Here is a 12,500-nt window from a genome sequence, read left to right as displayed (position 1 = left end):
ATTCCTGTCAGACTCAAGATCCTGCTGGATCGCCTGTACAGTGTCCTGACTCCAGATCAGGTGGAGAATGATTCACATTTTAACCCAATAAGACCTGAGGCTGATTATACAAATGTCTTCTAAAAATGTTTCTGAAACACTTATGTTGCTATAATATTATATAACAAACTTTGTCATGTCAAGGACCCCCAAAATTATATGTATTTGGCTGCGGACCCCCATCTCAAAATATTTAGTTCAGGGACCCCCAGAAGCAAAGATTTGAGTTACAGATGTTCGCTTTTAAAATATATATATTCAAAGATTTGCCGCGCAATGAGCTTGTATATCTGCTATTTTTGAATAGCCAAAGTATAAAATAATGTTTATAGCTCAAATCTAAAATAACACATTTGCTTTCCCGGTCTTATTGGGTTAATGCAATTTAAAGGATAATGTACAGCAGTTGGGGCTGTTGATCAGAATAATTATTCTGTTACCTTTTCATTGTCTGTTATAGGTCGCTGATATCATTGAGACTCTGGGTTGGAGTCTCGGAGATTACATCAGAGGTTACATGCTACAGGTACAACACATGCCAATACAAAACATATACACACATGAATTAGCATCTAAGACAGTAGATCATATCAATAATAATATTTCTCTCCAGTTTGATGGTATGGTGTTAGATCACTGGGTGATGATGTCAGCAGAGGAGGAGTTACTGATCCTCAGACAGTTCCTTCGCTTCGGAGAGACACGCCCCATCGTCCATCACCTAGTAACAGCCTATCACCTCTCCATAGTCCCGTCCTCCTGTCCCCCCTTCCATGGCGACACAGAGCAAGACCGCTACCCTGAGAGCTGTCAGTCGAACATGGAGCGTGGGAGAGCTGTCGGAGCACTGGGAACTCTGGGAGTGTTCCTGAGAGGACGTTCCAAAAGTGCAGCCACATCAGTTGGACATTTTGACAAGAAAAAGAATCCGCCCGGCAACACAGCGCACCATTTTGAAAACTTCCCTGGCAGAGGACTATCTCCTCTGCTCCTCCCCTTCCACCCCCCAAGTGCTGCCTCCCATTTCCTACTGGAGTTGGCTCCTCCCACAAAGGTAAACTCAACAAAGATGTAGCCATGCTTCCCACAATCCTTTGTTTAATTTATTTCCACAACCTGTGAAGTTATGTCATTTTGTTTCCATTATAACCGGAAAAGAAATGTAACCATACGCACATCGACTGTGGGTACATCAAAGAAGTAGAGCCTGCAAACCAAAACGTCTTTATTAGCAAAATGTTTACAATGTTTCGATCCACTGTGGATCATCTTCGGGTTATTATAACCAGCGCAAGAAATGCAAAATAAAACCTTATAAAAAAGCAAACTTTAAAGTTTGAGTTACAGTAGTACCACCATCTGAGCAGGGCCCAAATTAGGTTCTGAGAACCTTATCTGAAACCGTGCCGTTGGCACGGCACGGTTCGCTTAGTTCTTGTCATTGAAAAGAGCCATAAAACTGCAACCTGAGCCTAATTTATGCTTCGTCGCACGATGGTGTCGCACGCCAAGAACGGCCGAGAATAGTAGATCTACAAGCTCATAATGCGTCGCGGAGAGTGTAGGTCGGCTATCCTTGGCGCACGATGCCACCGTGTGACGAAGCATATATTAGGCTTGAGTCCTCCTTGTTGTTCAGATCCTAGAACAGTGATGACTCCTCCTTCTCTGCTCCTAGGACAACACTCCTCCCACAAAGCTGTCCCGGCAACCCCAGAAGACCAGCGAGTTCAATCTGAGACAGAGACAGGCATCAGGAAGAGTAAATAGAAAAAGAGTGGAGAGAGAGAGTACTAGCCTTCTTTCCTCTCTGTTCCCGTTCAACAGAGACTCTGTGGATAAAACGGTCCGGATCAAATCGGATCCAGACGCTGTGTCAAGCCCCGCCCCCTCGCCGACCCATTTGCAATGGCAGCAGAACGACAACCTGCCGAAGGGTGTGGCCAAACAAGAGACCAATCTCTCCTCTTCTCCTCTCCTCCCTCCCTCGCTCCACTCGTCTTTACTCCCATCCCTCTCCTCTTCCCTCCAGTCTTCCCTCTATTCTTCTCCTTCAGAGGCTTTCCAGAAGTTACACCCTCTGTCCATCACTCTGTCCTCCTCCGCCTCTCTCCCTCTCTCCTCCCCATACCTCCATCCCATCCCCTCCTCTTCCTTCTCTCTCCCTCTCTCGGCAGGAGGGAGGAAGGGCAGGGTGTGTTGCAGCGTATGTGGGAAGAGCTTCTATGATAAAGGTAAAACATTTAAAAAATGGTTTTAAAAAAGTTTAGAGTCGTGGTTCTCAAACGTTGCAACTTCAAGGACCCCTTTAACTCTGAGAGTGTACAAATGGAACCAAATGGACCCGTATGGGTCCATTTATACACTCTCAGAGTTACAGATAGTTTATACCAGTGTTTCTTGCCATGGACCCACAGTATATGATGTTATCAATTATTTAGCTGTAGAACCCTCTGGAACTCCCTCAAGGACCCCTGGCGTCCCCAGACCACACATTGAGAACCACTAGTTTATACAGTTTATGTGATACATATTGCTATGCTGCAGAGGCTAATTTTGGTGTGTGTGCGTGTTTTCCCAGGAACTCTGAAGATCCACTACAACGCGGTGCATCTGAAGATTAAGCACCGTTGTACGGTGAAAGGTTGCAACATGGTGTTCAGTTCGTTGAGGAGCCGGAACCGACACAGTGCTAACCCCAACCCCAGACTACACACACACACCAATACTAACATGCCATTACACACGCTCACTGATACACACACAAACACACAAACAAGCCCTCGACAGCGCACGCACATTTACGCACACTCTGATCTCAGACTGCACAACAATAAAGACACTATTATACACGATGACACTCTCTCTCATCTACAGCCGCACTCGCGCGTTCAAAGAGATACACACACTCATAGACAAAGCAGCAGAAACACACACGCTGTCCCACACCTGAGCTCACAGCTGCACACACACAGACACACACACAGAGACCACAGCGCACACGCAGCCAAGCTTGAACACACTGATGCACACACAGAGGAAATGTATCTAAGGGACAGACAAACTCACACGCAATCCAACACAACCGATGAGCAGAGGAGCACAGACGTAGACATACACCAACACATGCAAATAACAGAAACGGGAAGGGCTGAAGCACACACACACTGTCAGCACACACACACTCATGGTCAGACGAATTCAGTGACAACCGTTCCCCAAAACGGTCTCCTCTCCCCCGAGCATCCAGACCCCCAGCCCTCACAGCCTCTCCTGTCCAGTCACGGTGCCTCCTCTCTGGGCTTCGCTTCCCCCGTCTTCCCCCCGACACCACCCAGCCTGGCGGTGGGTCCGAGACAGACTGAAAACCAACATCAACAACATCCAATCAGACTCCACCCCCCACAGAATACGTCCCCTCCCCTCCCTGCTGGCCCCTCCCCTATGACTATGGGGACTAGCCAATCCGCGACCTCTAACCACCCGGATGCTCCACAGTTAATAAATCTGCAAAGCCGATGGGGATCAGGTGATCCTGTGCCCAAGAAGAAACCCAGGAAGTCGAGTATGCCAGTGAAGATAGAAAGAGGAGAAAGGACCGAAGACAGAGAAGAGAAGAAAGAAGAGTTGTGACATTATGTGATCTACAGTAGTCTGATGCATTCTTCTGAACCTAGTCTCACGTAGCCTGACGATCGGAGATCGCCGCCTACCGATACATCTAAATTCAATGTAGGGGCATGAACACAGGGCGCCAGTAGCTCAGGAGGTAGAACGGCCGCTTGGGAAACAGAAGATTCCTCATTCAATCCCGGGCTCCCCCCGAGTTAGTGTTGAAGTGTCCTTGAGCAAGACACTGAACCTCTAATTTCTCCCGACGAGTAGACTGGTGCCTTGCATGGTTTCCTCTGCCGTCGGTGCGTGAATGTGTGCGTGAATAGGTGAATGTAATGCACATTGTCAAGCACTTTGGATAATATATAAATAAATAATAAATGCACCATTTAATTGGGTGGAAACAATTTGGACATTTTAAAACAAACTTTAACAATCAGAATTTAGGGCTGCCCTTCATACTAGGATGGTATCAGTACTGGTTTCCAAAGCATTGGCCGTTGGTTTCTTAGTGGAGGTTTTCTCTGCTATTCAAGCCCCAGCATTGGATTTACAGATTTCCCCAGACATATCGGTAGGCGGAGATCTCCGATCTTCTGGTTACACGAGACTAGCGAAAACCTAGCATGACTGCTGGATCACAGACGTTTTAATGTCATGGTTGTCATTGCCACTTTTGTGATCAGATGTGTCAGGTCAGGGGTCAGCTGTGTCCACTTACAGTATGTGATATTTCAATGCTACATCCCTGCTCACATTTCTTATCAGATCCAAATAATTAGGAATGACTTCTACAACCAGAAAAAGCTCAAACTTGTGGGTGCACCGATCAATCTGATCAGTTAAACAGCTAATGTAAACTAAATAGGTTGTTGTAAATTAAACACTTTCAGCCCTACATACTTTGTTGTGTCTGATTTTCTTTTTTAACATACCTGATTAATAATTTAGTTTTGGCACGTAGACACTGCTGTACCAAATATTGGGTGAGGATAAAGTATCCTCATTCTCATACCAAATAGTGTTTAAATGGCTGCCAGTTGACAACAAAAAAAATGGCTGGGTTTCCGAGGCTAGTTGACAACAGAATAGAGCTATGAGTGGAGAGCTGGACACCACCATGTCACAGGGCTTATATCCTGTTTGTCCTTTTTGAAATGTTTGGTGAATAAACACACCGGTTGGTTGAACCAACCGGTGTGGTTACCTCAAGGCCTGTACTAATTCCAGCCGCTAAATGGCTCATTCCCACATCGATCAAATAGGTTAGTTTGATTAACTGTTGCACACCTACTTTCATAGCAATTCACAAGGAGCTGTAGTCTCCCCTTCGAGTTCCACCATAACTGGGACACACATGGCAATCTAAAGGGCCTGAGTCCCCAGCACTCTAGACCTCTCATATTTGGTCACGTACTACGATGTCGTGATCCTCTTCTGGTTGGTAGGCTGTCCAAAAAACTGTACTGAAAATCTTGGAATCTTTGCACATCTCTCTGCTAATACACCCGATGTTGTTGTTGTCAATGAAGGCTCCAAATCAGTTTCCATTTTTTAAGTGGCCTGCACCTTTGACTCTAGCTTAGAGGAAGCTTTTATGACCAAAGTCATTAAATACCAGCCACTCCTCCATACCATCACAGAGCTATACAGTAGGTTATAGGTGTATAGCAGCCTAGGACGTGTACATAGGTTGGTTGTAAGAGGCTTCCAACAACTTGGCATGCCAAGAAAGCAGCTAAACGGCTTGCAAATTTCTGTGCAATCTCTTCTACTATCGGTAGCTGCCAAATATGGCGAAGACGCTGTTACTTGTACCCCTGATGGGTGTGTGGGTATTTGTCCAAGATTTGCTGACTGTACATTTGTGTGTGTGTGTGTGTGTGTGTGTGTGTGTGTGTGTGTGTGTGTGTGTGTGCGCGTGCGTGCGTGCGTGCGTGTGTGCGTGCGTGCGTGTATTAGTCACTCTGCACTCACATCCCCTATACTTTACAGTCTATGCTCACTGTCATATCTCACATTAGTGAGACAGAGTAATGGAGGGCGAAAATGTTTAAGGTGAGATCCAAATATTTTCAGTTAATTCTGAATAATAAAATAATGAAATGTACTTTCACAGAGAAACACTTTAGAGGTGGAACACCACCATCTTGTGGCTGTTCTCTTTGCCAATGTGGGGGTGACAAGAGAGCAGTGATGTTGTATCACTCTGAGGCATTCAAAGGGAACAGCCTCCACATTGCTAAGTCAAAGAAGCCCCACTCCATTGATTCTGTTCATAAAGATATTTGGAAACCGCAGAAAAATGGGAAGGTACAAGACTGTGTACAATGTACATATAGTATTTTAAGACATGATGGCATTGCCAGCACTATTTGACACTGATGTTAGGGGGCTTTATTCGGCAGTATGAATGTACGTGCCAGGAAATGCCCCCCTTTTCTCAGACCAGGTGCATGCATGAAATTGGCTACGCCAACTCTAAACAGCCCCAAAGACATGATGCCAGCAATATTTTAAGATAAGATGTTTATTGTCATTGTACTCGGAATACAACAACATTTATTTTAGTGCACCCACTCCAACTTTTACCACACTGATTCCCGAAAACAGAATTATAATGAGGGGGGCTTTATTCGGCAATACAGATTTCCCTGCCAGGAAATGCCCACCCCCCTTTCTCAGACCAGATGAGTGTTACATGCATGAAATTGACTACATCTACTCCAGCCCCAAAGACATGATACCAGCACTTATTTGACCACACTGATTAATGCCAGGAAATATACCATACCATACCATACCATACCATAGCAGTTCAACATGTCAGAGTCAGAGATCATAACCTCTAGCTTGAACACCAGCAACAACATTTGAAGTAATACAGCCAATGATTGATCATTGGGCCCCAATATGACAGCAATATAGCAATAGCCTGAATGAAATGAGTATACACAGCATAGCACTGACAATGACAGGCAGCAACAGCACAGAAAGACCCCCCAAAAAAAGAAAGCAGGCATGCAGGTTCTAAGTGTCTTCTTAGCTTCATATGCTTCTGACTGTGTAGGCCTACATGAGACACACACAAAATGAATGGAAAAGGAGAAATAGATCAGATCTGAAAGAACCACAGAAGTTCAGATCATGTTATGTCAGAGCTCATAACCTCTAGCTTGAACTTTAAATAAAATAGCAAACTCACTCATAGGCTAATTGAGGTGACAAAGAGCCACATACAGGTACCCAGAGGTGGGGACTTGGACTCGAGACTCGAGACTCGACTTGACTTGAAGTCCCGATTTTGATGACTTGAGACTTGCTTGACCAAATCAAAAATAGACTTGGACTTGCTTGGGACTTGAATGCCAAAGACTTGAGACTTGACTTGACTTGAACACTAAAGACTTGAGACTTGACTTGACTTGAACACTAAAGACTTGAGACTTGACTTGACTTGAGCCCTCGTGACTTGAAAATTCAAGTCTTTTCAAGTCACCTTCAAGTCACTTTCAAGTCACTTAAGCAAGCCAAAAATGTTTTAAAAAGTGTGCATCAACTATAATGTTATTAGTCAGAAATCCCGGCCGTCAGTGACACCTAGTGTAGTGTTGCCAAAGCTGCTTATTTACCCTAACCTTTGGACAAAATTTGGTTTGTTTTTGGCTTGTTTTTGGAAGTCGGTTCGCTTGTTTCTCTCCCGATACTTGGCAACACTGGCCCACATGTTGCACGTTACCAAACAAACAACACACCGGCTTCACTCCTGCCGTCGCTGCTGGAACTGAAGCCAGGTGGAATAAAATGTCAACTCCAGCAGTTATAGCTTTCGGTTTTAAAGATAGACAAGACGAGAAAAGCAGTATGCAAGGCAAGACCTATACTTCACATTAACATTACTGCGTGCTAAGTGCAAACTATAACCAGTGGTGGAAAGTAACTAAGTACATTTATTCAAGTACTTTACTTAAGTACAATTTTGACTTATTTTTTACTTTACTGAAGTATTTGCAATTTTCAGTACTTTTACTTCTACATTATTTAGCAGACGCTTTTATCCAAAGCGACTTACAGTAAGTGCATTCAACATAGGTAGGGAACGAAACTACTAATCACCAGAAGTCTTAAGTGCATTTTCTGCAAAAACAAGCAACCAAGAGTATACCTAGCGCTAAGGTAAAAGTGCAATATATCAGCTACCTACTTCTACTCAACTACATATGAGAGGCAGATATTAGCCTACTTTTACTCCACTACAATTATTTGAAAATTTTAGGTACCAATTACTTTGTAGATTTTGGTTATTACTACAAAACATACATTGACCACTTCAGCGCTATATACATTTCCTCTTCTACCCCGGATTTGAACGCGGTTTCCAGTGCAAGTGCTGAAATTTCACCATCGTGATAATAGAGCCTGCCTGCTTGATCAGAGGATACACTGAATTTGTGTCAGATCCTGTGTAGGTGAGACATGGCCTTTGACATTATCTAAATGTCTCAATAGAAGAGCAGGGAGACAAAATACAACCACCCTGATTGTATAAGTTATATTGTAGTAACATACTCTACCATACAGATTGTACAAAATTACATTATATTCATTAAAAAGGGCCCTTTTAAACCCTGTCCTCAAGGAGGATATTAAAAGTACAGTATCTGCGTTCTGTTGGCCTGGAAGAACCCATGTTTTAAAACAAATGCAAATTGTGAAAAATGCTCATGATTTATGTAAATCTTTACATATCTTGAATTAACATTTTGACTTGTTTGGGACTCGAAACAAAAGGTTAGGACTTGTTTGGGACTCGAAACAAAAGGTTAGGACTTGTTTGGGACTTGAAACAAAAGGTTAGGACTTGTGTGGGACTCGAACCAAAATGCTAAGGACTTGTGTGGGACTCGAAACAAAAAGCTGAGGACTTGGACTTGACTTGGGACTTGGCTGTGTTGACTTGGACTTGACTCGGGACTTGAGAGCAAAGACTTGAGACTCGACTTGGACTTGCAACATAGGGACTTGGTCCCACCTCACCTGCATACTGTACCCGGTCATAACTTCAATCTTTCGATCCACTGTACTCTCCCCAGTCTCCACTAGGTGGCAGCAGAGCCTTCTTCATGACAGCGTTTTAGTCGGCAGTAGAGACATACTCTATCACTCAGCTGAGAATATCTTCTATACTTTATCACTTTGCTTGTTGAGAGGTGATGTTCTTATTCAGAGGAACCTACTGTACAGGTGAGGGTTTAAGAAGTGAGGTTTCATGAGGTTTCATACAAGGACATTTGATCACAAATGAAATCATAAAAGTTGGTTAAATTCTCTTTTATTTTTACTCAACACACTGTGTGTGTGTGTGTGTGTGTGTGTGTGTGTGTGTGTGTGTGTGTGTGTGTGTGTGTGTGTGTGTGTGTGTGTGTGTGTGTGTGTGCGCGCGCGCGTGCGTTTGCATGTGCACGCGCGTGCGTGCATGCGTGTGTGCGTGTGCGTGTGTGTGTCGCTGTTCATTCCGCAGGGTGCTGAAATGCATGCTTACTGCGTTTGGCTACTTTTCCCAAGTCATGCAGGCTGGTTATCGCAGGGATATGTGGGGGTGACGTGGCATTCAACTGTTGTGTGCACCCACCGGCAGAAACGTAAATCGGTGCCTAATAAATACACAGTAAGTAGGCCTGTCTAGTCTTTTTCTGTTTCTTTTCCTAAGAACACATAAACAAACCACAACTGTGCACACATTAGCTTTGTGGGCTTTAGGCTACTGGCCATTGCATGTTGCATCACACATCAAACAGCCCATTGCAACTGAATATATCATATTAACTTAACATCACAGTAAAAGAAAATGTTTTATCCTACAGTAGTAATAGTTTTTGCTTTACTGGTATTTCTCAAAGTAAAAAAAATCACAGTGACTCATAACTTGCAGCTAACTAGTGATAATTAACCGATGTGGCTAAGCAGCTAGTTTTCACTTTCACTCCACTCAACTTCAATGTTTGCAAGAAGGCCTAATTTATTTCTTGTGTCACACTGTCACACCTGTCTGTCTTAAACTCGAGGCTTGAATTGGCCGCCTGAAGCCTGTAACTTGTATTCAGGGGAGTGTCTGTCTACAGCTTAGAGGGATTAATTGTGCCACTAACATCTTATTGTTAATTAGTAGTTTTCCATTAAATTTAGTTTTGGAGACTATATTGCCCCCTTTAGACATTGCCATTGGACTTTAAGCATGTCTTAATTAATTTAAGTGTATTAAATTCTGGCAATTCAGTCTAATGATTGATTGATAGATAGATTGATTGATTGATTGACATTTTTATTGACAAAAATGCACATGAACATAATTTTTACATATTATGTTAAAAGGATAAAACACAGCTTATTCGATTGTGATCTTTTGAGTGCAAATGTGTGTAAACTGAAAGCCATACAGCGCTATGTGCTGCCAGTCAAAGTAAAATGAGACAAAATAAGCCATTTAATAGCTAACAGACTATAGACAAGTCAGTGGAACAGTATCTGCTGCATTACCATATTAAGTTAAATATCTTTGACATCCTTAATATACTGTGTGTTCTGTATATGCATGTGATTGTCATGTATATTATTCATATGTGAACGTGACAATATAAGTTACTGTATGTGATTATTTGTTTTGTTTTATGTGCTGGTGGTGCTGCATGCACTGGTGCTGAGCAGAAATGTATGCATGTGAAAGGAGAATGTACAGTATGTGTGAGTGTGGTAGAGTGAAAATATATGTATGTGAAATGAGAATGTATAGAGAGCGTGAGAGTGCAGAATGAATTATGTAGTGTATGGCCCCTCATACTGTTGTGCTGAATGGCATTCGGTCATGGAAGCATAAAAAAGGAAGCGGTTCCTTTGTTGATGCTGACATATTGTCAGGACATCCGCGACACGCTGTGAGCTTGTAGATCGACTATTTTTGGCATGCGACGCCATCGTGTGACAAAGTATATATGGGGCTTGATGCTATGCTCTGACACGAACAAGGGCAAAAATAAACAATAGAGACACGATGATGAAATGACATGGGACAGGAACAGCAAGGTTGTTGGAATTGAACTATTTCATGCTGTCAGACCATCTTTTATTTCTCAGTGTGTGTGTGTGTGTGTGTGTGTGTGTGTGTGTGTGTGTGTGTGTGTGTGTGTGTGTGTGTGTGGGGTGCCTTGCTGAGCCGGACTGAAGTCTGGCGGGGAGCAGATGGCAGTGTCAAAGTGGCATAGACATAAAGCAAGGTGGGCCAACACGCACGCACGCACACACGCACGCACGCACGCACGCACGCACGCACATACACACACACACACACACACACACACACGCACACGCACACGCACACGCACACGCTCACACTCACACCACCCCATGTCCTGTCCTGATAGTGGATAGACAGCCAGGTGTCATTGAACCAAGGGTTTATACACCCATGCAGTGATTTATGCACTAGAGCCTGATATACTTCTTTGTACGACAAAGTATTAAATAGTACAGTGCAAATGCTCAATGCCTTTGTTTCTTTACCTGTTCCCTTGTTTCTGAGGCCCTCTGTTGCTCTGTATCTCTCTCTACGCCTAGTTTATGCTGCTCACCAAAAAGAACAGAATTTGCTTAGAAATCACTTATTTTCAATGTGCGCCACAAAACGGCTTCACTCATTCTCTCTCAATCTCTCTCTCTCTCTCTCTCTCTCTCTCTCTTGCTGGCTGTGCACTATTGCCTGAATAATGCACTGAAAGGGTGACCATCTCTGTCTGTCTGTCCTTCTGTCTGTTTCTCTGCATGCCATTTGGCCCATTTCTCTTCTTGGATGAAGAACATAGGGGCTCAGTTCCCCACAAACGCTTTATAGTGTGTGCGAGTATGTGTGCATATGTGTATGTGTTCATGATATGTGTGTTCCTTTTGAGATTTTGTTTGTATGTAAGCATATCTGTGAGATTGTGTGTTGTTTACGTGCATGCATGTGCGCGTCTATTTGTGTGGGGGCGGGAATAACGTGTGTGTGTGTGTGTGTGTGTGTGTGTGTGTGTGTGTGTGTGTGTGTGTGTGTGTGTGTGTGTGTGTGCGTGCGTGCAGGTCTGTGTTTTGTGTGTGTTTCTGAAGACAACACTAAAGAACTCCTTAGAGGGGTATCAGGTGGCAGGCTTTTGTGCTACTGTGTGGAGAGGGGGTGGATGGAGAGATGATGAGGCGGATGAAGGAAAGGATAGAAGGATAGGGGAGGAGGGGAACCAACACAGCTTTTGTTCTCCAAGATATTAATTCTCCATCCCATATGGAACTTAAACACAGGAAGCTCCTATACTGTGTGGAAGCATAAAGAACATTAACACTGAGGTAATGGTTATGACAACTATAATAACGCTATCCCCACAGTGTGGCATTCATTACTGTATATTTATGTCATCAATAATTCTAATCAAATGTCTACATATTTGACATTTGACACTTTCATCGAAGAAACCAATTACATTTACGTGCACGCATAACCACTGTTTACAGATTGCCAATCTAAAGTTCAGTATAGGTCCCAGAATAAAAAAAATAAAGAAGAATGTTTGCTTTTAGACACTACACAGTAGTAGGGTTGGTTTAACTCAAGTGTGAAAATGGACCTTTACAGGGCCAGGATTTACTGTGTAGGAAATCTTAACAGATAAGATGATTCACTCCAGATTTTTGCTACTGGGGTGCAAGTGTGTCAGATTTCTCATAATCAATTATAAATGCCCACCACAGTTGCCCTGAAAAGCCCAACATGCTTTTAATTCAGGCCAAGGCTGAGCAGGGGGAAAAGCACAAGGCCAATT

At 43.4% G+C, this 12,500-nt stretch overlaps 1 protein-coding gene across 1 annotated transcript in view; it reads right to left on the bottom strand.

The window, feature by feature from the left end:
- The window catches only part of rc3h2 (ring finger and CCCH-type domains 2), a 309,407-nt gene that overhangs the window by 242 nt on the left and 296,665 nt on the right, over positions 1–12,500 (bottom strand). The gene's annotated exons all lie outside the window — the stretch shown is intronic.

Source organism: Gymnoscopelus microlampas (genome assembly GCF_963454915.1).
Source record: "Gymnoscopelus microlampas genome assembly, chromosome: 21".
NCBI lineage: Eukaryota > Metazoa > Chordata > Actinopteri > Myctophiformes > Myctophidae > Gymnoscopelus > Gymnoscopelus microlampas.
The sequence above is the reverse complement of the archived record's forward strand: the minus strand, read 5'-3'. Positions and strand labels throughout refer to the sequence as shown.